General features: G+C 40.6%; 1 pseudogene; it reads right to left on the bottom strand.

Moving 5' to 3' along the window:
- Positions 1-7,755: 7,755 nt before the first annotated feature.
- On the bottom strand, positions 7,756-20,865 carry LOC142175367 (uncharacterized; annotated as a pseudogene).
- Between the last annotated feature and the right edge of the window lie 6,262 nt (positions 20,866-27,127).

Below are 27,127 nucleotides of genomic sequence, written 5' to 3'. Positions count from 1 at the left end.
GAGTGAGTGCTTGCTCAAACTCGAAATAAAAGTAGCCCGTAGGCTTAGTAGTCAAGTTAATGATTCGAACTCGAAATAATGTAGCCCGTAGGCGTAATGGTAGAGTGAGTGCTTGCTCGAACTCGAAATAAAAGTAGCCTGTAGGCTTAGTAGTCAAGTGAATGACTCGAACTCGAAATAATGTAGCCCGTAGGCGTAATGGTCGAGTGAGTGCTTGATCGAACTCGAAATAATGTAGCCCGTAGGCGTAATGGTCAAGTGAGTGCTTGCTCGAACTCAAAATAAAAGTAGCCCATAGGCTTAGTAGTCGAGTGAATGATTCGAATTTGAAATAATATAGCCCGTAGGCGTAATGGTCGAGTGAGTGCTTGCTCGAACTCGAAATAAAAGCAGCCCATAGGCTTAGTAGTCGAGTGAATGATTTGAACTCAAAATAATGTAGCCCGTAGGCGTAATGGTCGAGTGAGTGCTTGCTCGAACTCGAAATAAAAGTAGCCCGTAGGCTTAGTAGTCGGGTGAATGATTCGAACTCGAAATAATGTAGCCCGTAGGCGTAATGGTTGAGTGAGTGCTTGCTCGAACTCGAAATAAAAGTAGCCTGTAGTAGTCGAGTGAATGACTCGAACTCGAAATAATGTATCCTGTAGGCATAATGGTCGAGTAAGCACTTGCTCGAACTTGAAATAAAAGTAGCCCGTAGGCTTAGTAGTCGAGTGAATGATTCGAACTCGAAATAATATAGCCCGTAGGCGTAATGGTCGAGTGAGTGCTTGCTGGAACTCAAAATAAAAGTAGCCCATAGGCTTAGTAGTCGAGTGAATGATTCGAACTCAAAATAATGTAGCCCGTAGGCGTAATGGTCGAGTGAGTGATTCGAAATCGAAATCGGAGATTTATCCTAATTCTGTTTGCATAATAAATCTCAAAAATGGAGGAATGTTTCTTGGATATAAGATATCAGAAAAGAGGAGAACTTTCTTTGCAAGTCATTATACATGCGTTCATGTTTTGCGTCAGGGCTCGGGCCAAATACATGAGCATGGTTTGTTTGATCATTTCGCTCTTACAACATTTTCCTATTAGAATCCCGTTGTTACGAAATAACTTTATTGCATCAGAACTTGATATATTTGAGGGCTAATGCCCCCCCAGTATTCGACGTCGATTGCAAAGAGGCCTCAGATTCTGTCGTGTTGTTTCCAAGTATAGCACGATCATTGGTTGCCTCATTAAAAACCTTGCCGAAAAACCCATTAGGGATAAAACCGGTCTAAGGGAAAACTAGTATAACGCGTGCTTTCAGATCTAAGGCTTCGTACTGAAGGATCCATCTTAGCTCCTGATTGGACTTCTGCAGGGGTTATTTTTGAAATGTAAATGAATATGGGAGGGTCGTACCTTAACAGTAGTATCGTTTTAGATGCGATACATTCCAATTGCTTAGCAGTTGTTTTCCGTTTATAATGCCGAGCTTGTATGATCCCTTTCCGACGTTCTCGAGAACCTGATATGGTCCTTCCCAGTTCGGTCCTAGTTTTCCTTCGTTCGGATTTCTGGTATTGAGGGTGACTTTCCTTAGCATTAAGTCCCTGGGCTTAAAATGGCAGAGCTTGGTTCTTCGATTGTAGTATCTTTCGATTCGTTGCTTTTGGGCGGCCAATTGGACGAGAGCAGCTTCTCATTTTTCATCCGATAATTCGAGGCTAGTGTTCATAGCCTCGTTATTTGATTCTTCTGTTATGTATCAAAATCTGGCACTGGGTTCGACGACTTCGACTGGTATCAAGGCTTCAGACCCAATTACTAAGGAGAACGGGGTTGCCCCCGTACTAGATTTTGACGTTGTTCGATATGCCCAAAGGACTTCGGGTAGGATTTCTCTCCATTTTCCTTTAGCGTCGCTCATCCTCTTCTTTAGGTTTTGGATGATAGTTTTGTTCATTGATTCGGCCTGTTCGTTCCCATTGGGGTGATACGGTGTTGATAATATCCTTCTTATTTTGTGATCTTCGAAGAATTTCGTCATTTTGCTGCCAACAAGTTGTTTCCCATTGTCGCATACTATTTCGGCGGGTATCCCGAATCGACATACGATATGGTTCCAGATAAAGTCTACAACCTCTCTCTCTCTCTTACTTTCTCGAACAGCTGTGCTTCAACATTTAAAGAAATAATCAGTTATAAATAAAATGAATTTAGCTTTACCTAGGGTCGATGGAAGAGGGACGACGATATCCATTCCTTATTTCATGAATGGCCATGGGGATAGATTGAGTGAAGTTGCTCTCTGGGTTGATGGATCATTGGTGCAAATCTTTGACATTTATCTCATTTTAGAACAAATTCCTTCGCATCTTTGCCCATATCGATCTAATAATACCCTGCCCTGATTATTTTTCGGATTAATGGATCGGCACCGGAGTGATTCCCACAAGTGCCCTCGTGCACCTCATATAGGATGTAATCGAAATTTCCCGGACCTAAGCATACTGCCAATGGTCCATCGAATGTCCTTCGGTATAGCGTTCCATCTGAAGCCAACGTGAATCGAGCAGCTTTAGTCCGTAGGGCCCTTGAATCTTTAGGGTCCGATGGGAGCTTTCCGTTCTTTAACTATTCAATCACGTATGTCGAGTGTTGAACGTGCTCTCGTAGAACATGTTGTAAAGTCTATTGTTTGAAATGGTGCAAAGTGACATGTAGTTTGTCCAAATACCTTTGCATTCTATCTTCTCGAACTTCGAAGGTTTTGTTTACTTGACTTACCCCCAGCAAAGAGTCACATTTGGCTTCAATGACTTCTGCTCCCAAGTTTTTAGCTAGCTCGAGACCTGCAATCATGGCCTCATACTCGGCCTCATTGTTAGTCAACTTGGTAGCTTTAATAGATTGCCTAATAGTGTTACCCGCGGGTGGCTTTAAAACTATGCCTAACCCGGACCTCTTCACATTCGAAGCCCCGTTCGTAAAAAGGGTCCATACCCCCAATGATGTACCCGATTTCAAAAGGAGTTCTTTTTCGACTTCGAGTACGAGGGTTGGCGTGAAATCAACCACGAAGTATGCGAAAATTTGAGACTTGATGGTCATACGGGGTTGATATTCGATATCGTACCCACTGAGTTCGACGGCCCATTTGTCCAATCGGCCTGATAGTTCGGGCTTGTGCAAAATATTAAGAAGCGGATAAGTGGTTAATACACATATGGGGTGACATTGAAAGTACGGTCTTAACTTTCTAGAGGCACTTATCAGTGCAAGTGCCAATTTTTCTAGGTGCAGATATCTAGTTTCTGCTTCTGCTAAGGTCCAACTTATATAATAAACGGGAAATTGCGTACCTTGCTCTTCCCGAACTAGGACACCGCTTACTGCAATTTTTGATACTGCCTAGTACAAGCAAAGTTTTTCGTCTGTTTTTGGAGTGTGAAGTAGTGGTGGGCTCGATAGATACCGTTTTAGTTCTTCTAATGCCTATTGGCATTCTGGGGTCCAAGCGAAATCGTTTTTATTTTTGAGTAGAGATAAAAAATTGTGACTTCGATATGATGATCTCGAAATGAATCGGCCTAAGGCTGTAATCCGTTCCGTTAGCCTTTGTACAGTTTTCACGCTGTCCATGATTGTGATGTCTTCGATGGCCTTGATTTTATCGTGGTTAATCTCGATTCCTCGATTTGACACCATGAAGCCGAGGAACTTGCCCGAACCGACCCCGAAAGTATATTTTTCGGGGTTGAGCTTCATGTTGTATTTCCTCAGAATCTCGAACGTTTCCTGCAAATGGGTCAAATGGTCCTCTACACGCAGGGACTTAACTAGCATGTCATCAATATAAACTTCCATTTATTTACCTATTTGTTCTTTGAACATTTTATTTACTAGGCGTTGGTAAGTAGCCCCTGCATTTTTTAGCTCGAAGGGCATCACGTTATAACAATATGTTCCATATTTGGTGACAAATGAAGTCTTTTCCTGGTCATCCAGGTTCATCTAGATTTGATTATACCCGGAATAGGCATCGAGAAAAGTGAGGATCTCGTGGCCGGCTGTGGCATCGATCATGCGATCGATGTTGGGCAGCGAAAAAGAATCTTTGGGGCATGCTTTGTTCAAATCCTTATAGTCCACACACATTCTATGTTTGTTCCCTTTTTAGGCACTACAACTTCATTGGCTAACCATTCGGGATATTTCACCTCCCGAATGGACCCTATCTTAAGAAGTTTGGTTACCTCGTCCTTTATGAATGAGTGCTTTACCTCGGACTAGGGTCTTCTCTTTTGCTTCATAGGTCTGAACCTAGGGTCCAAGCTTAGCCGATGTGTCGTTCTGTCCAGTGGGATCCCTATTATATCTAAATGGGACCAGGCAAAGCAATCAACGTTATCGATAAAAAATTGAATAAGTTTCTTCCTGAGTTCGGGGCTCAACCCCATTCCCAGGTATACCTTCCGTTCGGGCCAATGCTCGATTAGTGTGACTTGCTCTAGTTCCTCAATCATTGATTTGGTGGTGTCGGAGTCATCGGGAATCACGAAGGATCGAGGGATCCTATGATCATCTTCTTCTTCAATCTTCTGGGTATCTAGTTGGGTCAAAGCCAATGTCTGTGATTGCTATTTGGTATTTTGTTCCCCTTCTGAGCCCGATCCCTTTACTGGCAAAGGCGAGGATATTGGTTTCGCTTCCTCGACAGCGTACACATGCTTAACTTTAGTTTTATTCATGAGTACGGATATTACCAGTGCATTGTTATGAGGTTGTATGACTCCTTCTACATCTTCATCATTGAAGGACAAAGTTCCTATGGATGTATAATCTTGAGTTCGAGATCGCTTTTCTCTCACAATCGATGTCTTAGTGCGTTTAAGCACTGGTCCCTAAGGGGGATCGGCGCCGCCGGTGATCATGTGAATGATTTGATGTGGTTCTTCTTGTTCGTTTTCCTTGCCGAAATCCCTGTTTTTAAAATGGTTCTTCGCCCTATTGCTCAAAAATTCTCGAAGGTGCCCTTTGTTAAATAATCGGGCTACTTCCTCTCTTAGTTGCCTGCAATCTTCTGTTCTGTGGCCATGGGTGCCATGATATTCACACATTTGATTGGGATTCCTCTGGGCAGGATCGGTCTGTATGGGTCGAGGCCATTTAGTGTCTTTGATGGGTCCGATAATCGAAACGATGTCGGATGCGTCAATGCTGAAGTTATATTTTGATAACCGAGGTGCTTCCGTAGATCCGGCAGGCCTATTGAACCTACTTCTGTTCATCATCCCCCGGGGCCCTTGACCTCGATCACTTCTTTTGCTATTTTACCTGAGGTTGTGTCTCGATTCACTGACTCTGTGGCTTTCGTTGTAAGGTTGGTATCGATCCCTGATTGGACCTCGTTCTCGATTAGTATCCCTTCGAACAACGGGTTCAGACCCCAATTGATCATCTTCGACCCTAATTTTTGATTGGTACCGATTATGCACGCTGACCCACGTGATGGCTGGGTATTCGATCAGGTTATGCTTTAATCGCTGTGAAGCAATCGAACTTCATTCGTTCAAACCTTGAGTGAAAGCCTGAACAACCCAATCGTCTGTAACTGGTGGCAAGTCCATTCGTTCCATTTGAAAATGAGATACGAACTCCCTCAGCATCTTGTTATCTTTTTGTCTTACCTTGAAGAGGTCCGATTTCCTTGTTGTGACTTTTATGGCGGCGGCATGTGCTTTCACAAAAGAATCTGCTAACATGGCGAACGAGTCTATGGAATTTGGTGGTAGGTTGTGATACCAAATCATTGCCCCCTTCTAGAGGGTCTCTCCGATTTTTTTTTAACAACACAGATTGGATTTCACCGTCTTCTAAATCATTGCCCTTGATGGAATATGTGTAAGAAGTGACGTGCTTGTTGGGATCGGTCGTTCCATTATATTTGGGGATTTCGTGAATACGGAATTTTTTGGGGATTGGTTTCGGGGCTGCGCTCGAGGGAAAAGGCTTTTGCACGAATGTTTTCGAATCCAACCCTTTTATCATTGGTGGAGCTTCCGAGATCTGATCGACCCTAGAGTTATAAGTTTCTACTTTTTTATCATTGGCTTCGACTCGCTTTGTGGGTTCCTCCATCAATTTAGCAATTTCGGGAGTAGTCCCCGATTCTTGCTCATTTGACTTCACTATGGCTGGCTCCGTTCTGTGGGTGATTTCTCGAGGTGGGCTGCCTGCTTTGTAGCTAGGTTTGGCTCTGCAACTGAGCTATTGCTGCCTGTTGGTCTTGCAACATTTCGAAAATCATACGTAAGCTAACAACATTTTCCTCGGCATTATGGGTATCTCGAGCTTCAGACCGAGTGACACCAGGGATGCTATTCTCGGGTTCAGCATGGAGGTTTGCCTCAATGGCTACATTCTAATTGATATCTATTGGCGCTCCGGTTCGAGCTCCAACGGCGTTTACAAGTGGCCTTTTGGTACTGGGTGTCAAGTTATTTTTCTCATCTTGAAGACCGACTCCGTTGTCGATCGGTGAAGCCATTTGATTGGTAGTTAGTCATTACTAATCCGAAATCCAAGATATTTTCGGAACCGAGCATAAAACACAACAGTGTGTTTCTTCAGATTCATATCAAGTAACCACTGTTATCCTTAACCCCACGGTGGGCACCAAACTGTTTACCCGAAAAATGGATGAAGTTGAATTTATACGTAGTTCTAAGGATATATGGTGCAACTTAATACAAATTGTAAGGATAAATAGAAATATAAGTATGGATTACAAAGAATGCGAAATAGATAAGGTTGTAGGGAAGATGAATTTTAGGACTAAATAAGTGGAATCAATTTAAGAAGCTTGATAGAACAACTCTTTACTATGGGAGAATATAGTGTTTTGATTACAATGTAAGCATGAAAAAACTTGCCCTCTACCGAAATGATAACCATCCCTTTTTATAGTAGAGGGATCTTACTTTAAATATAATTGAAAATACATAGTGGGAGACCATGATAAATCAGCTTTTTCACAATTCCTGCCGAGATTCTCTCCTCTAGTGGAATTGCAACGGCTCTTGTGTATGAGCTCGATATTGACTCGAGTCTTCGATCTTGACTCGAGCTCTCGATCTTGGCTTGAACTCGATTCTGATTCGGACCCTTGAATTGATTCGGGATCGATATTGGTCGGTCTCTGGATCATAAGCTCGATAAATTTACTTTGCATCATAGCTCGATTTGGATTCGGGCTCGATAAGGATATCGGCCCCTCGGACTCGAAGCTTGTTTGTACCATCTTCAGAACTCGACTCGAAGTCTCGCTTCGATCGATTATGTTTCGAACTCGATCGATCATACGAAGGCCGAAATTTATTTTGACCGCTTACAGCGTCGAAGGCAAACGGCCCAGGCTCAGATAACTTGGCCATCGCGAACGCGACCAGGGCCTCGCAAACGTAGAGGCCTACTAGGTAATCCAAACATATGCCCAAGTCCAAAATCATCATTCGAACCTATTGGAACCGTCAAATCCCGATTCCGAGGTCATTTACTCAAAATGTTGATCAAAGTCAAACTTAGCTTTTTAAAGCCAAACCAAGGAACCAAGTGTCCCGATTTCAACCCAAACATTTTCAAATCCCGAACTAACCATCCCCGCAAGTCATAAAACAGTAAAAGCACATACGAAGAGTCTTATTTAGGGGAACAAGGGTCTAGAAATAAAAACGACCGGTCGGGTCGTTACATCTAAGAAAACTATGCGTCCTTTCAAAAAATTGTGATGAAATGGCGGATGAGAGGGAATACAGCGGATGAAGATATGCCGAGAAGTGAAAGAATTACAAAAGGCAACACCAATATTGATAGAGAAGTGGTGTCTCTGTCACTAAGCGTCAGGATTAAAGCTTAAACGAGTCATAATTGAAGAAATTAGAAAGCGATTATGAATCTCATCGAGTGATCGGAGTAAGGAGTAACCATAGTCTTGATCCGGATAGGAACCCAAGACCATCCTAACCAATTCACTGCGAGCCCAAAAAAACTCGCATACTTATTTCACTTTGACAGTGTCAAAGCAAGACTATTGCCAATAAAAAATAGAGTAACTTTTTCTTTTGCGTATGGAAAAACTTTCCTTGCTAGGAGGATTTATCACTAGGGATTTCAGGAAATCGCTAACAACATCTGCTAGCATCGTGTGACTTTTTCCCACACAAAATTAAAGGTGGATTCTTTAGTAATTAATCCGAAAAATAATTATTTTTTTCGACTTATTAAAATGGATAAGTAAACAGAATGTTTTAGTTAATGGAGTATAAATAAAAAGAGACAGGAGAAATAATATCTATTGCAAAGGTTACATGCTAAATAGCAAAGTTTTTAAGTATAAATAGAAGAAAATAAAAATTACGAGTCTTTAGGAGTTTCGTACTTTTATAACAGATTAACAATATAGAATTATGTATTTTTAAAAAAGGTTTATAGTGGTTAACAAAAAGATGCACGTGAAACACACGTGATCATTAGTAATCGTAATGTTAATTGATATAAGATGTACATGTAAAGCACCCAATTAGGAAACTAGTTATTTAATGAGAAGGGTAAAATTTAAAAATAATAATTATTTCTCTGCCGACTTGTTAAAATGGACAAGTAAACAAAAATAAATTCTTTTTTTAATATATGAATTACGAATATAAAGAAACGGAAGGAGTAATATCTATTGCAAAGATTTACATGCTAAAAAGAGAAGTTTTCAACTAGAAATAAAAGAAAATATAAATTATGAGTCTTTATGAGTTTTCTACTTTTATAATAGATTAAGAATATAGATTTATGTGTTTTTAAAAAAACAAAAGAAGTGACACAAAATGCACGTAAAATACACACGATTAGGAAATTCAAATACTCAAGAATCTCATACAGGACCATCCTAGACAATTAATCGCGACGCAGGAAACCACCCTTAGAAAAGCTTCACTCCGACAGAGCGTCAAAGCAAGAACGTTTCCAATGGAAAAGAGAGTTTCTTTCTCTCTTGAGTAGGGGAAACTCCAGTAGTAGCAAGAATCAACCCGGTAATATTCAGAATGAAACACATCATGTAATAGTAAACAAGCTTTGATCAAGACGGATGACTGACAATCTTGATGATGGCTTTGTTTTATGCTTCATTTCATTAGTAACTTTCACGTTTGCTCAACTAGGGATCCAAAAGTGGCAATGGTGGAAACCCCACTTGAAATGGAGATGCCAGTGATTTCACTATCTCTTGCTTGCCTTATTTAATGTCTGGAGCTAGAGTAATGTCATCATCTCCATATATATCACACAAATGGCAGGTCATTGATCTTTGCAAGAAGGTTGAAGACAAGGATGGTGGTTTAGGAACAACAAATTGACCATGACATTGTTGAATCTCAAAAGATCCACTTCTGCAGCTTGATTTCATAATTTTCACTTACAAAAAGGGTAGTAATAGTATTTTTTAGGTAGAAGAAGCTAGCGTACAAAGATGTTGCTATGAAATGGAATGTTATAAGATCAATGTATTTTGAGGAATATTCATCTGTAGCCGGCGGTAAAAATAATTGCCATTCGCTAGCTATAAATTAAGCCATATAATTCATAGCCCCGATCAAATTATAATGGCTAGCCTAAATTAGTTTTCTCCGCATGCCGACAAACATTAGCATTTACATAATTCAGAATAACATATGTTCATTTATGTGGCTTAAATTCATCTTCTTTGTACTCCATATCCCATTTAGTATATGGAGTATAAGTAAAAAGAGATGGAAGAAGTAATATCTATTGCAAAGGTTACATGCTAAAGGGCGAAGTTTTTAAGTATAAATAGAAAAAATAAAAGTAATGAGTCTTTAGGAGTTTCGTACTTTTATAGCAGATTAACAATATAGAATTATGTGTTTTTAAAAAAGTTTATATTGGTTAACAAGTAAGATGCACGTGAAACGCACGTGATCATGAGTAATCGTAGTGTTAATTGATATAAGATGCACATGTAAAGCACGCAATTAGGAAACTAGTTATTTAACGAGAAGGGTAAATGTCACGACCCAAAATCTATTAGGGTCGTGATGGCGCCGGACACCACCGTCAGGCAAACCAAAAATAAATACTCGATTTGGTTCTCATTTTTAATATTTTTGAAATCATATTTTCCTTCGAGTTAATAGTAAAAGATAGAATTCATAGTGTAAATAATAATATTCTTAACAATTTCAATACAGAACAACCCATATTCACCCCAAAACCCGGTGTCACAAGCGCATGAGTATCAACTAAGAATGTAAAAAAAATACAACATCTGTCCGGAATACAAATTTGGACAGGAGAAATATAAATACTCTGAAGGAGACTCTGCCGGCTGCGAGTCGTAATATGGAAATGCAGCTCACGTAAGTCCCCGCATGCATACGTGCCTCTGCCCTCACAAGGCCACTAGTCACATATGTACCTGCATAAAAATGTGCAACAAGTGTAGTATGAGTACGAAATTAACGTGTACCCAGTAAGTTTCTAGCCTAACCCCGGAGAAATAATGACGAGGGGTAGACATCGATACTTACTAGTGGTCCAATAATATCATGTACAGTAAAGAGGTAAGTAAATATTAAGCAACATAAATAAATGATATAAACAAGTATAGATTATGTGGTACAAATACCCCTCTTTACGAGGAACTCGAGCGCTCCGTTTGAAAATTCCGTCCTTAACCGGAGTATATATATGAATATAGTGGATCTCATTAGATAGATTTTCATAACCCAAATTGGGAAAACTTACAGTTACTCTGGCTTATTGCCATATATTACGCACGATTTTATGAGAATATGATATAGGAAATGCCGAGGCATACGATCCGATCCAACATAAAAGTTAAACTATGCAATGCCAAGGGTCGAATGATGCGAACCATAGATACATCTATTAAACTGTCGAGGCGGACGACCCACTCCCATGAGAGTGTGGTACATAAATCCCGCCGAGGCGAATGACCCAATCCCATAAGAGTGAAATACAAATTTCTGCCGAGGCGAACAGCCCGATCCTATTAGAATAAGAAGCTTTGACGAGTCCTTGACCCCACTCAAGAATAAACATGTGAGTTATAATTTCTTTAACAAAAACCTTTCAATAAAATATATATATATATCATAGAAACATGCCGTAGGAGGAGTAAAGTTATTCGGTGACTAATCGTGAAATCGTGAAGTCTCTATAATAACAAGTCTGTAATGTAGAACAGAGGAATTTAATAGGCGAGAGACTGCTCAAATAATACAGATATAGCATGATGTGAACCTAAGCCTACCCGGATAATAACATGAATGTAGCTACGTACGAGCTCTCGTCACCTCGCGCGTACGTAGCTCCCACAACAAGTAGAACACATCAATATACAACACCTAGGGGTAATTTCCCCCTCACAGAGTTAAACAGGAGACTTATCTCACTCCGATGTTCCAAACCCGGCTCCAACACCGCCCTAACACCTCAAATCGGTGACCGCCGATCCAAAACTAGTCAAATAAGATGCAACCTAATCAAAATATACTTTAATACTCATAATTAATCAATTTATAATAATTTTTAACTACGCTCGAAAAATCGATAAAGCAACCCTCGGGCCCGCATGCCCAGATTCTGAAAATATTCGAAGACAAACACTACTCATATCACTACGAACTCAAATATATAATTTATTCTCAATTTCATGCCCAAATTCGTGATCAAAATCCAAGAATACCAAGTTCTAGGTTTTTCTTCAAAATCCCTAATTTCTACTAATTTTCATGTTTAAATCCATATATAAACCATGTATTTAACCCAAAATGAGAATAAGTCACTTATCCCATAATAGAGGATGAAGATGGCACTCCAAACCTACTCCAAAATCGGTTCCCGTGGACAAAATAAAGTGAAATTGAACCCAACTCTCGTTTTAAAGAAGACACTGCCCAGCCATGATTTTCGCTTCTGTGGTTCATCAACCACTCATGCGGCTCCACACTTGCGGAAATCCCATCGCAGGTGCGGTTCAAGCTCGGCCCAACAGCCCCCGCATCTGCGCTTCTGCTTCCGCGATCCTTAAGCGCATCTGCGTGTACACCTGCACGTGTGTGCCCGCTTCTGCGACCCCAAGCCTTTTGGCCAACTTCGCTTCTGCGCTTGCCTTGCCGCTTCTGTGGCCCTTTTTTCGCAGGTGCGGTTACACCAGAACTCAGGCCCTTCAGCAACACAACAAACCTCCAAGTTGATCCGTTGACTACCCGAAACCACCCCGACGCCCTCCGTACCTTAACCAAATATACCAACACGTCCCAAAATACATTACGAACTTAGCCGAGGCCTCAAATCGCGCCAAACAACATCGAAACTACGAATCACCCTTCAATTCAAACTTAATGAACTTTGAAATTTCAAACTTCTATAATCGATGTCGAAACCTATCAATCTGGTTGACCTAAAATTTTGCACACAAGTCATAATTGATATTACAGACCTACACCAACTTCCGGAATCGGAATCCGACCCCGATATCAAAAAGTCCACTCCTGGTCAAACTTCCAAAAACCTTCAAATTCCAACTTCCGCCAAATGACCTCCAAATGACCTCCAAATGACCTGCGAACCTCCAAATCCACATCCCGACGCGCTCCTAAAACCAGAATCACCATATGGAGCTATTCTCAGACTCGGAATCCCAAACGGACATCAATAACATTGAAATGCACTTCAACCCATATTTAGGAAATTCTTCCAAGAATGCCAACTTCCATAATAGGCGCCGAAATGCTCCCGGGTCATCCAAAACCCTCTCCGTGCATACATCCAAGTCCAAAATCATCATACGAACCTGTTGGAACATTGAAATCCCGATTTCGAGGTCGTTTACTAAAAAATCACACCTTAGTCAATTCCTCCAACTTAAAGCTTCCGAAATTAGAATTTTCTTTCCAAATCAACTCCGAACTTCCCAAAATTCAATTCCGGCCACGTGCACAAGTCATAATACCTGAAGTGAAGCTACTCAAGGCCTCAAACCGCCGAACGACGTGCTGGAGCTCAAAAAGACCGATCGGGTCATTACATTCTCTCCCACTTAAACATACGTTCGTCCTCGAACGTGCTAAGAACTGCTCTGGAGATGTCCGAAATCATTGGTCAACACCTCGTGCACCTACCCGTGCTACCATAACCCAGTTGAGTACATTATCTTGAGCCAATCTGAATATCTTCCCCTTTATTTGGTCAAGTAAGTCTTAGAGTCAAATTCCAACATACGAAATTCTCCACCAGGCCTGTTTCCAACATACGAACACCGTATCAATCACTACACACTGCACCAAACACGATTGTATACCCTTACTAAATTCTTACCATGCACTGCATAATTCACATGACCATAATAACATCCTCTGATAACAATAACCGAAATTCCATGAATCTGAACCGCTCTGAAGAATAAGTAGTAAACACATGAATGAAGTGTGTGCAATGCTGCCATGACGAAAGAGATGTGTAGAAATTGATAACCAACTACCGAGTCGACGAAACATTGAGTTTCTCCTCATGACAAAAATCATTACCTCGTTATGAATCAAATAACGATATAGCTCTTTAACATGCCTCATATAAATCCGTTCACACTGATCCCAGGTCCAAAAATCTCGTCTCACCCAGTACAAGCTTCTCAGGCAATAAGCTACCTCACACACTGCCAAAAATCTCATATGATGCCACAATGTGCAAAGAAGCTACAAATTCGAATGTGATACCTAAGGAAAAACAAACTCTGGAAAGAACTACTCAACCCACGTAACTAATTAAACAACTGAAAGGAGGTTATGAACCTTCCTCAGAAACGAGAAATAAAACACACAAGAATAGATATGGTGAACTGTACTCAACATCATACTGTTGTGGCGTGCAACCCGATCCACACATGATACCGTTGCGGCGTGCAACCCGATCCAACCATGATACAAATGGCGGCTTGCAACTCGATCCAAACAACATATCCGTGGTGGCGTGCCACCCGATCCACACATAATAATCTAAAGAAAACACACATCGAGCCGTAATGCTTATACTCATGAAGTGCCTGAATATCGAACATAAGCACCCCAAGTGCATAATACAAATCCTGGGGAGACGGGTAGCATCATACGCTATAAAATTCAAGCAAGACTAAGGTGCGATATATGATCTGCATCTCGAGAACCATCCTACTCACATAATACCACAAACCATACGGGACCTCAATACGAGTGCGAATAATCAAACCACCTCACAACCCACCTGGTCTAATATAGATTACACAAAATAGCTGACGATAGAAATAACATCCAAGGCCCAAAGACCCTTCCAAAAACAACGCTATGCTGAGATGAGCACATCCGGTCTGATATAGAGCCCACATTCACATTTAGATCCATCCACGGACCTGAAACCGATTCTGATCATACCATGCTTGTCTAAATAGACTCTCAAGGACCCACAATGACCTATTCACAACACATAAGAACAGTCGTCAAATCCGAAACAAACTTCCACATTCCATAACCAAATGAACCGAGCCCCCTTCATGCATAAATTCTCACATTAGTGATAGTACCACAATCTCCATACTTGGTTTTAAATCTTTAACCAATCAAGTGACTATATGTCACACTTATACAATCTTCCCGTGGGATACACTCCCACGACCCTCCGCACCAGGTAATAAGTCTGCACATCCATACCACCGGTCACACTAATGTTGTAAAGCAAATCAAGAAGCTGCAAATCAGTACACAAAGCCTCTTACATAGGACACCGATCTCAGGTGACGCCAAGGACAATACCAGCTTACTCTAAACATCTGAATTCTTCTCTGCTTATCCGAGATCGTGACATTCTTGTTGACATCAACTGCAACCTTGATCCTTGCCAATTCTTATGCCGCTCACTGCACCTAACATACCAATAGGCAAGAATACAAGAATTTCATCATAACTTCCGAACCACCAATAGGGTACACACTTTATCATATAGAAACTTTTCACTTAACTCATTTCAGGAGAACCATTGCCACACGTGACTGAATTTCCATAAACGCAGAAAATACAAACCTTGAGTGGTGGTCTAAACCACCATAATCCTTCCGGGATCCATCTACACATAGCATGCCATAATACTCGAATGCGTCCAAATAAAATCAATTACGGCGACCGTCAAACCTCGCACGTACCGCCACAAATCACATGTATAACTCAACACGCTGAAGTAACTGATCATTGCCACCATCATGCCAATTCAACCATAGCTAACCGAATCTGACTTCTTCTAATTTACTATGGACTTGCCTTAAGAATAATAATAGCCCCATTCAAAACATCATGAACCTAAATCCGCACTCATCCTGAGTGACCTTATATCATGAGACCACGTTGTCTCCAAAACCTACTAACCATCTCATACCCTCCTTATGCACATATTCGCATCTTCAACTGGTACACCCATTCTGAAAACCCCTCTATGAATCCGAAGTTATTTTCTCCCATTCCTCAAATGCCACACCGTAGACCGACGATAACATAGAATATTCCAAGTCCCCTTTTCCATAATCCGCTGCCAAAATTTGATACTTAACTATACCACGGACTCAGAAATCCTTAGGCATATCACCTTAAATTTCGAACCTACTTGGACCATTGTTGAGAGTCACCCACTCTGACTTGTCCCCGAATATAATCAAACTCCAAGGCCCTGCTAGCACATGAGCACCCTCTCAAAGAAGCAACCGACTGAATTCCTCTCCTTATACATCACATCCACACGAAGCATAAACTCTGGGTCTTCCCAAAACCTGAACATGAACCGATAAGGTCAAAGATAGAACACATTCCTCAAATCCTTTGCTCAAATTACCACTGATGGTTTCTTTCCTTAGTAGTAATAACCCATCAATACTCCGATACCCAGAAACCGCACAAGTTGATAACTATGCAATCCAATCATAGACGGTGGGGCTCTCCCACTTAGCTTGAAGCTACAATTACATAACACTGGGACCCGCCAAGGTTCCTCCTTCCCCATTGACATCAGCTAAAAGTCCAACAACGCATTCCAAACTCGAAATCATGCTGCATCTAAATAAAATCCATGGTCCTAGTCACTGTCCATCACTATTCCTAGATTGCTCTAAGCTTCCCACAAGGCGTGTTGCTATCCTACCACAGAACCCATATGCTACCCTGCCAATCTCCCACTTTGGTCAAACCCTCTCCTTTAAGCAGCTCCTCGACTTATACTTTTCACCCTTGACCTTCGAACAATTCCAACCACCGCAAGACACCTTCCACATGTCCTTCCTCGTCCTTCACTGCCCAATTGTTGCTCCAAACCCGAAAATATCCGAACACATGAGTCGCCACAAACTCTAAACCTCTTAAAAGATCATGTTTCTCGAGCCATCAATACTAGAGGTACCAATTTGATTCCGAAATTGCTACACTCCGTTATCTCTGACAACCGCATCTCAGGCACCATTTCACAACACCCTACCCTGAAGGCAAATTGAAGAAGACCATAATATCGGCGAACCTTAACGCGTTTAACAAGGACGATGACACCACATCACAGATGAAAATTCCACCACTCTCAAAATACCAAGTCTCGTTACTCCATCAACTCAAACACTCATAGTCCGATTGCCTTTTCTCTGCTGGAAATAAAACACCGAGCCTCTGAATCATACACTGAGTAAAACCTCCTTTCAAGTCATTCACTGCCTCGATGCATAGGCAGGCATCCTACCATTACATAATCACGGTGCGATAACAACGCACGAATCGTCATAACAATCAATGCCAAATCTCAAAACCATAGGAAATACTGATGCTGAGCTGAAACGACAGGACGACCTTCTGCAAGGCGACGGTAATAGCCTAATAAAAGATGCAGGGAGAAACATCCCACACCACATATGCAGTACCATTAAAATTCCTCGATTCCAAAATTATAACAAATACTTCACGTCGCACAAGATTGAATAGGAAGGAAACGAAGGCATAAGCCTCAAAGGAATCAAATCGCACGATGAGGAATCAAGAAGGGAATTGCTCTTAACGGTCCTATAGCCTCTCGAAGATAAGTACAGACGTCTCCGTACCGATCCGCAAAACTCTACTAGACTCGCTCATGACTCGTGAGACCTAAGTGAACCTAGTGCTCTGATACCATGTTGTCACGACCCAAAATCCATTAAGGTCGTGATGGCACCGGACACCGCTGTCAGGCAAACCAAAAATAAATACTTGATTTGCTTCTCATTTTTAAAATTTTTGAAATGATATTTTCCTTCGATTTAATAGTAACAGATGGAATTCACAGTGTAAATAATAATATTCTTACCAATTTCAATATAGAACAACCCATAATCACCCCAAACTACGGTGTCACAAGCGCATGAGCATCAACTAGGAATATAAAATAAAATACAGCATCTGTCCGAAATACTAATTTGGACAGGAGAAATATAAATACTCTGAAGGATATTCTGTCAGTTGAAAATGCAGCTCACATAAGTCCCCGCATGCATATGCGCCTCTGCTCTCACAAGGCCACTAGTCACATATGTACCTGCTCAAAAATGTGCAGCAAGTGTAGTATGAGTACGAAATTAACGTGTACCCAGTAAGTATCTAGCCTAACCCCCGAGAAGCAGTGATGAGGGATCGACATCGACACTTACTAGTGGTCCAATAATATCATTTATTGTAAAGAGGTAAGTAAACCTGAAGCAACATAAATAAATGAGATAAATAAGTATAGATTATGTGGTACAAATACCCCTCCTTACGAGGAACTCGAGCTCTCCATTTGGAAATTTCCTCCATAACCGGAGCATATATATGAATATATATATGAATATAGTGGATCTCATCAGATAGATTTTCATAACCCAAATCGGGAAAACTTACAGATACTCTGGCTTCTTGCCAAATATTACGCACGATTCCATGAGGATATGATATAGGAAATGCCGAGGCGTATGACCCGATCCAATATAAAAGTTAAACTATTCATTGCCGAGGGTCGAACGATGTGAACCATATATGCATATATTAAACTACCAAGGCGAACGGCCCGTTCCCATGAGAGTGTGGTATATAAATTCCGCCGAGGCGAACTACCCGATCCCATAAGAGTAAAATACAAATTCCTGCCAAGGTGAACGGCCCGATTCCGTTAGAATAAGAAGCTTTGACGGGTCCTTGATCCCAATCACGAATAAATGTGTGAGTTGTAATTTCTTTAACAAAAACCTTTCAATAAAGTATATACATATCACGGAAACATGCCGTAGGAGGAGTAAAGTTATTCGGTGACTAATCGTGAAATTGTGAAGTCTCTACAATAACAAGTCTAGCCTCAAGTAGTAGTATAGAACAGAGGAATTTAATGGGTGAGAGACTGCTCAAATAATACAGCTATAGCATGATGTGAACCTAAGCCTACCCGGACAATTAAATAAATGTAGTTACGTTCGGGCTCTCGTCAACTCGTGCGTACGTAGCCCCCACAACAAGTAGCACACATCAATATACAACACCTAGGGGTAATTCCCCCCTCACAGAGTTAGACAGGAGACTTACCTTACTCCGATGTTCCAAAATTGGCTCTAACACCGCCCTAACACCTCAAACCGGTGACCTCCAATCCAAAACTAGTAAAATAAGATGCAACCCAATCAAAATATACTCTAATACTCATAATTAATCAATTTATTACAATTTTCAACTCCGCTCGAAAAATCGATAAAGCAACCCTCGGGCCCACATGCACGGATTCCGAAAATATTCGAAGACAAACACTACCCATAGCACTACGAACTCAAATATATAATTTATTCTCAATTTCATGCACAAATTCGTGATCAAAATCCAAGAATATCAATTTCTTGATTTTTCTTCAAAATCTCAAATTTCTACTAATTTCCAGGTTTAAATCCATATATAAACCATGTATTTAACCCAAAATGAGAAGAAGTCACTTACCCCATAATAGAGGATGAAGATGGAACTCCAGTCCTACTCCAAAATTGGCTCCCATGGACAAAATCAAGTGAAATTGAACCCAACTCTCGTTTTAAAGAAGACACTGCCCAGCCATGATTTTCGCTTCTGCGGTTCATCAGCCGCTCCTGCGGCTCCGCACTTGCGAAAATCCCATCGCAGGTGCGGTTCAAGCTTGACCCAACAGCCCCCGCATTTGCGCCCCGTGCAGCACATCTGCGCTTCCACTTCCGCGATCCTTACACGCATCTGCGCGCGCGCACTTGTGCGTGTGTGCCCACTTTTGTGACCCCATGCCATTTGGCCAACTTCGCTTCTGCGCTTGCCTTGCCGCTTTTGCGGCGTCGCACTTGCGGCCCTTTTTCCGCAGGTGCGGTTACACCAGAACTCAGGCCTTTCAGCAATACAACAAAACTCCAAGTTGATCTGTTGACCACCCGAAACCACCCCGACGCCCTCTGGACTTTAACCAAATATACTAACACGTCCCAAAATACATTACGAACTTAGTCGAGGCCTCAAATCATGCCAAACAATATCGAAACTATGAATCACTCTTCAATTCAAACTTAATGTACTTTGAAATTTCAAACTTCTACAATCGATGCCAAAACCTATCAAATAACGTTCGGTTGACCTCAAATTTTTCACACAAGTCATAATTGACATTACGGACCTATTCCAACTTCCAGAATCGGAATCTGACCCCGATATCAAAAAGTCCACACCCGGTAAAACTTCCTAAAACCTTTAAATTCCAACTTCCGCCAAATGACCTACGGACCTCCAAATCCATATTCAGACGCGCTCCCAATACCAGAATCACCATACAGAGCTATTTCCAGACTCGGAATCCCAAATGAACATCAATTATATTGAAATGTACTTCAACCCAAATTTAGGAAATTCTTCCAAAAATGCCAACTTCCATAATAGGCATACGCCCAAGTCCAAAATCATCATACGAACCTGTTGGAATATTCAAATCCCGATTCCGAGGTCGTTTACTCAAAAATCACACCTTAATAAATTTCTCTGACTTAAAGCTTCCAAAATTAGAATTTTCTTTCCAAATTAGCTCCGAACTTTCCGAAATTCAATTCCGACTACGCGCACAAGTCGTAATACATGAAGTGAAGCTAATCAAGGCCTCAAACCACTGAACGACACGCTGGAGCTCAAAACAATCGGTCGAGTCGTTATAGTAAAATTTAAAAAAATAATTAATTCTCTGCTGACTTGCTAAAATGGACAAGTGTACAAAAAAATTCTTTTTTTAGTATATGAATTACGAATAAAAAGTAACGGGAGGAGTAATATCTATTGCAAAGATTTACATGCTAAAAAGAGAAGTTTTCAACTATAAATAGAAAAAAAAATATAAATTATGAGTCTTTATGAGTTTCCTACTTTTATAATAGATTAAGAATATAGATTTATGTATTTTTTTTAAAAAAATGATTGACAAAAAATGCACGTAAAACGCACACGATTAGAAAATTCAAATACTCAAGAATCTCATACAGGACCATCCAAGACAATTAACCGTGAGGCAGAAAACCACCCTTAGAAAAGCTTCACTCCGACAGAGTGTCAAAGCAAGAACGTTTCCAATTGAAAAGAGAGTTGCTTTCTCTCTTGCGTAGGGGAAAACTCTAGTAGTAGCAAGAATCAACCCGGTGATATTCAGAATAAAACACAGCATGAACAAGCGCTTGTAAACAGTAAACAAGCTTTGATCAAGATGGATGACTGACAATCTTGTTGATGGCTTTGTTTTATGATTCATTTCATTAGTACCTTTCACGTTTGCTCAACTGGGGATCCAAAAGTGGCAATGGTTAAAACCCCACTTGAAGTGGAGATGCCAGTAATTTCACTATCTCTTGCTCGCCTTATTCAATGTCTGGAGCTAGAGTAATATCATCATCTCCATCTAGATCACAGAAATGACAGGTCATTGATCTTTGCATGAAGGTTGAAGACGAGGTTGGTGGTTTAGCAACAACAAATGACCATGACGTTGTTGAATCTCAAAAGATCCACTTCTGCAGCTTGATTTCATAATTTTCACTCACAAAAAAGGCTAGTAATATTATTTTATAGGTAGAAGAAGCTAGCGGACAAAGATGTTGCTATGAAATGAAATATTATAAGATCAATGTATTTTAAGAAAAAAATCATTTGTAGCGGCTAGTGAAAATAATTGCCATTCGCTAGCTATAAATTAAGCCATACAATTCATAGCCCCAATCAAATTATAATGGCTAGGCTAAATTGGTTTTCTCAGCATGCTGACAAACATTAGCACTTACATAATTCAGAATAGCATGTGTCCATTTATGTGGCTTAAATTCATCTTCTTTGAACTCCATATCCCATTTAGTATATGGAGTATAAGTAAAATGGCATGACCCAATTTCACCTGTAGGTCGTGATGGCGCCCAACACTACAGCTAGGCAAACCAACTAATAAATTAAGCATGCATTGATAAAATTTAAAACCAAGAAAATATAAAAAAAATCCAAACTCTACCAATGTGTGTGCCAAGACCTGGTGTCACAAGTGCATGAGCATCTAGTAGATTATACAAAACTCCAAATACTGTCTAAAATGAAATAAACAGAATGTAAATATAAGAAGAGACACTGGTAGCTGCAGAACGGCTCAGAAATGCAGCTCACCACTATGCCTCGGGATGACGTGGGTATGTGATGATAGGTCCTCCACTAGTACCTATCTCAAATCCTGCACAAAAAAAGTGCAGCAAGTGTAGTATGAGTACGTAAACAACGTGTACCCAGTAAGTATCAAGCCTAATCTCGAACTGGTAGAGACGAGATGGCCGACTTTGACACTCACTATGGGTCAATAATAATAACTGAAATAAAACTAGGATATTTAAATCACCATGATTTACAGAATTTAGAATAATTTATTTAATCAGCGAAAATAATCAAATTCCTTCAAATGTAACAATTCTCAATATATTAATTAAATTCCTTCAATTCAAATAATTTCTAATTTATCAATTAAATCTCATTTACAGGAGTAACAATTAATTCCTTAACAAGCAAGAATAATAATTCATTAAATTTCATGGATTTTCCAATTTATCAATTAGCTTTACAAGCTGAAATAAATTATTAAAGTATCGTGTAATTATTATTATTAAGCACGATTTCTGCCGAGGACCTATGGCCCGATCCAGAGTGTCGTGTACACTGCCGAGGGACATGCGGCGCGATCCATAGATGCATCTATCCTGCCAAGGCATTCGGCCCGCTCCACAAGAAAGGAGGATATTTTCTTATGTGCCTCCGGAAGGAGAGTATATTTATTATAAGATAAATTCGGGAGGAGAACAATTTCTTTTAACAATTAATTGATTTACACAGAAAATAGCCTATGAGATTTTCATCCTTTAATATCTTTAGCTAACAATTCACAATATATTCACATATATCAATTAATATTAATTAATCAAAGAATATAATTTACACAAGTAATGCATGCTTTGAGTCCTAAACTACCCGGACTTTAGCATTAATAGTAGCTACGCACGAACTCTCGTCACCTCGTGCGTACGTAGCCCCCACAATTAGCAACAATTATTTAATTTTTACTCACCTATGAGGTAATTTCTCCCTCACAAGATTAGACAAGAGACTTACCTCGTCTTGCTCCAATTTAACCCACTAGAAGGCCTTTTCCACGATTATCCAACTCTGTCCGACTCGAATCTAGCCAAAATAATTCGATACAATCACTAAAAAGTATAGGAATCAATTCTATAAGAAAATATTATATTTTTAATAAAAATTCCAAAATTAATTAAATATTCGTCCATGGGGCCCACATCTCAGAATCCGGCGAAAGTTATGAAATCCGACAACCCATTCAATTACGAGTCCAACCATACCAGTTTCACTCAAATCCGACTCCGAATCGATACCGAAATCTCAAAAATTCATTTCTATGAGATTTCTAAATTTTTTCAAATTTCAATCTCAAAACACTAATTAAATGGTGAAAATAATGATATATTTGTGTATATAGACCAAATCCGAGTTGGAATCACTTACCCCAAATGTCTTTCCTTGAAATTCTGTCAAAATTCGCCTCTGCTCAAGCTCAAATTTGTCAAAAATGGCAAATGGGTCGAATGCCTCTATTTTTATAACTTACAGATCTGTCCAGTCCGATCAGGGAGCTCGATCAGGGGAGCTGAAACAGGGGAGCTCGATCAGGGAAGATCGATCATGGGAGCTCGATCAGGGGAGCTCGATCATGGGAGCTCGATCTTGGGAGCCCGATCTCGGGAGCTCGATCTTGGGAGCTCGGTCTTGGGAGCTCGATCTCGGGAGCTCGATCTTGGGAGCTCGATTTTGGGAGCTTGATTTTTGGGCCTCGATCATGGGCCAGAATTTCCAGCAGAAAGGAAAAATTGCAGCAGTTGTTTTAAGTCCAACTTTTGATCTGTTAACCATCTGAAACTCACCCGAAGCCCTCGGGACCTTAACCAAATATACCAACAAGTCCTAAAATATCATACGAACTTATTTAAAACCTCAAATCACATAAAACGACGCTAAAATCACGAATTATGCTCCTATTCAAGCTTAATGAAACTTAAAATTTCCAATTCCTACATTCGATGTCGAAACCTATCAAATGAACTCTGATTGACCTCAAATTTTACACACAAGTCATAAATGATATAACAGAGCTATGACAATTTTTCGGAACTGGATTCCGACTCCGGTATCAAAAAGTCAACTCCTCGGTCAAACTTTCAAACTTAAATTCTTTTTTTTAAAGCCATTTCAAGCCTAATTTAACTACGGACTTCCAAATAAAATTTTGAACACGCTCCTAAGTCCAAAATCACCATACGGAGCTATTGAAATTATCAAAATTCTATTTCGGGGTCGTTTGCACATAATTAGACATCCAGTCACTATTTGAACTTAAACATTTTAATTTTTTTATCAAAATTCCATTTCTCGGGCTAGGGACCTCGAAATTTGATTCCGAGCATACGCCCAAGTCCCAAATCATGATGCGGACCTACCGAAACTGTCAAAACATTGATCCGAGTCCGTTTGCTCAAAATGTGACCAAAGTCAACTCAGTTGAGTTTTAAAGCTCTAATTCACATTTTAATCCATTTTTCAAATAAAAACTTTCCAGAAAATTTTACGGATTGTCCACGCAAGTCGAGGAATGATAAATAGTACTTTTTGAGGTCTTAGAACACATAATTAATTATTAAATTTAAAGATGACATTTTGGGTCATCACATTCTCCACCTCTTAAACAAACGTTCGTCCTCGAACGGGTTTAGAATTATACCTGAAGTGCTGAATAAGTGTGAATATCTGCTCCGCATATTTTCCTTGGCCTCCCAAGTCGCTTCCTCGACTGGTTGGCCCCTCCACTGGACCTTTACTGCAGAAATCCTCTTGGACCTCAGCTGGCGAACTTGTTTATCAACAATGGCAATTGGCTCCTCTTCATAACCCAAGCTATTATCTAGCTGAACTGTGCTGAAGTCTAACACATGTGATAGGTCGGCATGATACTTCCGAAGCATAGATACATAAAAAACCGGATGAACTCCTGATAGACTGGGTGGCAATGCAAACTCATAAGCAACCTCCCCAACTTGTCTCAACACCTCAAATGGGCCTATAAATCTTGGGCTCAACTTGCCCTTCTTCCCGAATCTCATAATTCCCTTCATCGGCAAAACCTTCAAGAGAACTTTTTCACCTACCCTATATGATATATCACGGGCTTTCTGATCCGTGTAACTCTTTTGTCTGGACTGTGCTGTACGAAGTCGCTCCTGAATCAACTTTACCTTTTCCAAGGCATCCCTTACCAAATCAGTACCATATAACTTAGCCTCACCGGGCTCAAACCATCATATAGGTGAACGGCATCGACGGCCATATAAAGCCTCAAATGGAGCCATTTCGATGATGGATTGGTAACTGTTATTATAAGCAAACTCGGCCAAAGGCAGGAAACGATCCCACTGACCTCCAAAGTCAATCATACATGCCCTGAGCATATCCTCCAAAATCTGAATTGTCCGCTCTGACTGCCCGTCGGTCTGCGGATGAAAGGCTGTGCTGAGCTCTACACAGGTCCCCAACTCACTCTGTACTGCTCTCTAGAAATATGAAGTAAACTGAGGGCCTCTATCTGATATGATGGAAATTGGCACGTCGTGCAACCGAACTATCTCCTGAATATAAATCTGGGCCAACCTCTCTAAAGTATACGTAGTTACAATAGGAATAAAATGTGCCGACTTGGTCAACCTATCAACAATCACCCAAACTGCATCAAACTTCCTCAAGGTCCGCGGCAACCCAACTACAAAGTCCATAGTAATTCGTTCCCATTTCCACTCTGGTATAGTCATCTGCTGAAGTAGGCCACCTGGCCTCTAGTGCTCACATTTAACTTGCTAGTAATTTAGGCACCTAGATACATACTCAACCATGTCCTTTTTCATTTGTCGCCACCAATAATGCTGCCTCAAGTCACAATACATCTTAGTAGCACCTGGATGAATAGAATACCGAGAACTGTGTGCCTCCTCCAGGATTTTTTTCCTCAGTCCATCCACATTAGGAACACATAGACGATCCTGGAGTCGCAGAACACCATCCGTTCCAATAGTAACTTCCTTGGCACCTCATCGTAGTACCATTTCCTGAAGAACCATCAAGTGTGGATCATCATACTGCCGAGCCTTGATTTGTTCAAATAGTAAAGACTGAGCTACAACACATGCAAGAACTCGGTTGGGCTCTGAAATATCCAGCCTCACAAGTCTGTTAGCCAAGGACTGAATATCCAAGGCTAATGGCCTTTCCTCTGCTGAAATGAAAGCCAAACTGCCCATACTCTCCGCCTTTCTGCTCAAGGAATCTGCAACCACATTTGCTTTGCCCGGATGATACAGGATAGTAATATCACAATCTTTTAGTAATTCCAGCCATCTGCACTGCCTCAAATTTAGGTCTCTCTGCTTGAACAAATGCTGCAAACTGTGATGATCAGTATAAACTTCACAGAACACCCCATAAAGATAATGCCTCCAAATCTTAAGGGCATGAACAATTGCAGCTAACTCCAAATCATGTACCGGATAATTCTGCTCGTGGGGCTTCAACTGACGTGAAGCATATGCAATAACTCGTCCTTCCTGCATTAATACACAAAACAAACCAACGTGTGAAGCATCGCAATACACTGTATACATCCCCGAACCGGAAGGTAACACTAACACTGGTGTTGTAGTCAATGCTATCTTGAGTTTCAGAAAGCTTGCCTCATAATCATCGGACCATCGGAACTGAACACCTTTCTGGGTTAATTTGGTCAAAGGTGCTGCAATAGATGAAAAACCTTCCACGAACTGACGATAATAACCTGCTAAACCCAGAAAACTCCTGATCTCAGTCGCTGAACTGGGACGATGCCAATTCTGAACTGCCTCAATCTTTTTGGGATCAACTTTAATACCTTCGCCCGATATAATATGTCCCAAAAATGCTACAGACTCTAGCCAAAACTCACATTTAGAGAACTTAGCATATAGCTTTTGTTCCCGCAATGTCTGAAGCACTACTCTCATATGCTGCTCATGTTCCTCCTTACTGCGTGAGTAGATCAATATGTCATCAATGAAGACAATGACAAACAAATCAATATATGGCCCGAATACCCTGTTTATCAGATCCATAAACGATGCTGGGGCATTAGTTAAACCGAAGGACACCACCAGAAACTCATAATGACCATATCTAGTCCGAAAAGCAGTCTTTGGAACATCCGAATCCCGAATCTTAAACTGATGGTACCCCGACCTCAAGTCAATCTTAGAGAATACCCTAGCACCCTGCAACTGGTCAAATAGATCATCAATACGTGGCAACGGGTACTTGTTCTTAATAGTGACTTTGTTCAATTGGCGATAATCAATACACATCCGCATTGTTCCATCCTTCTTTTTCACAAATAATACTGG

The sequence above is a fragment of the Nicotiana tabacum genome, chromosome 21, assembly GCF_000715075.1.
Source record: "Nicotiana tabacum cultivar K326 chromosome 21, ASM71507v2, whole genome shotgun sequence".
Classification (NCBI taxonomy): Eukaryota; Viridiplantae; Streptophyta; class Magnoliopsida; order Solanales; family Solanaceae; genus Nicotiana; species Nicotiana tabacum.
The sequence above is the reverse complement of the archived record's forward strand: the minus strand, read 5'-3'. Positions and strand labels throughout refer to the sequence as shown.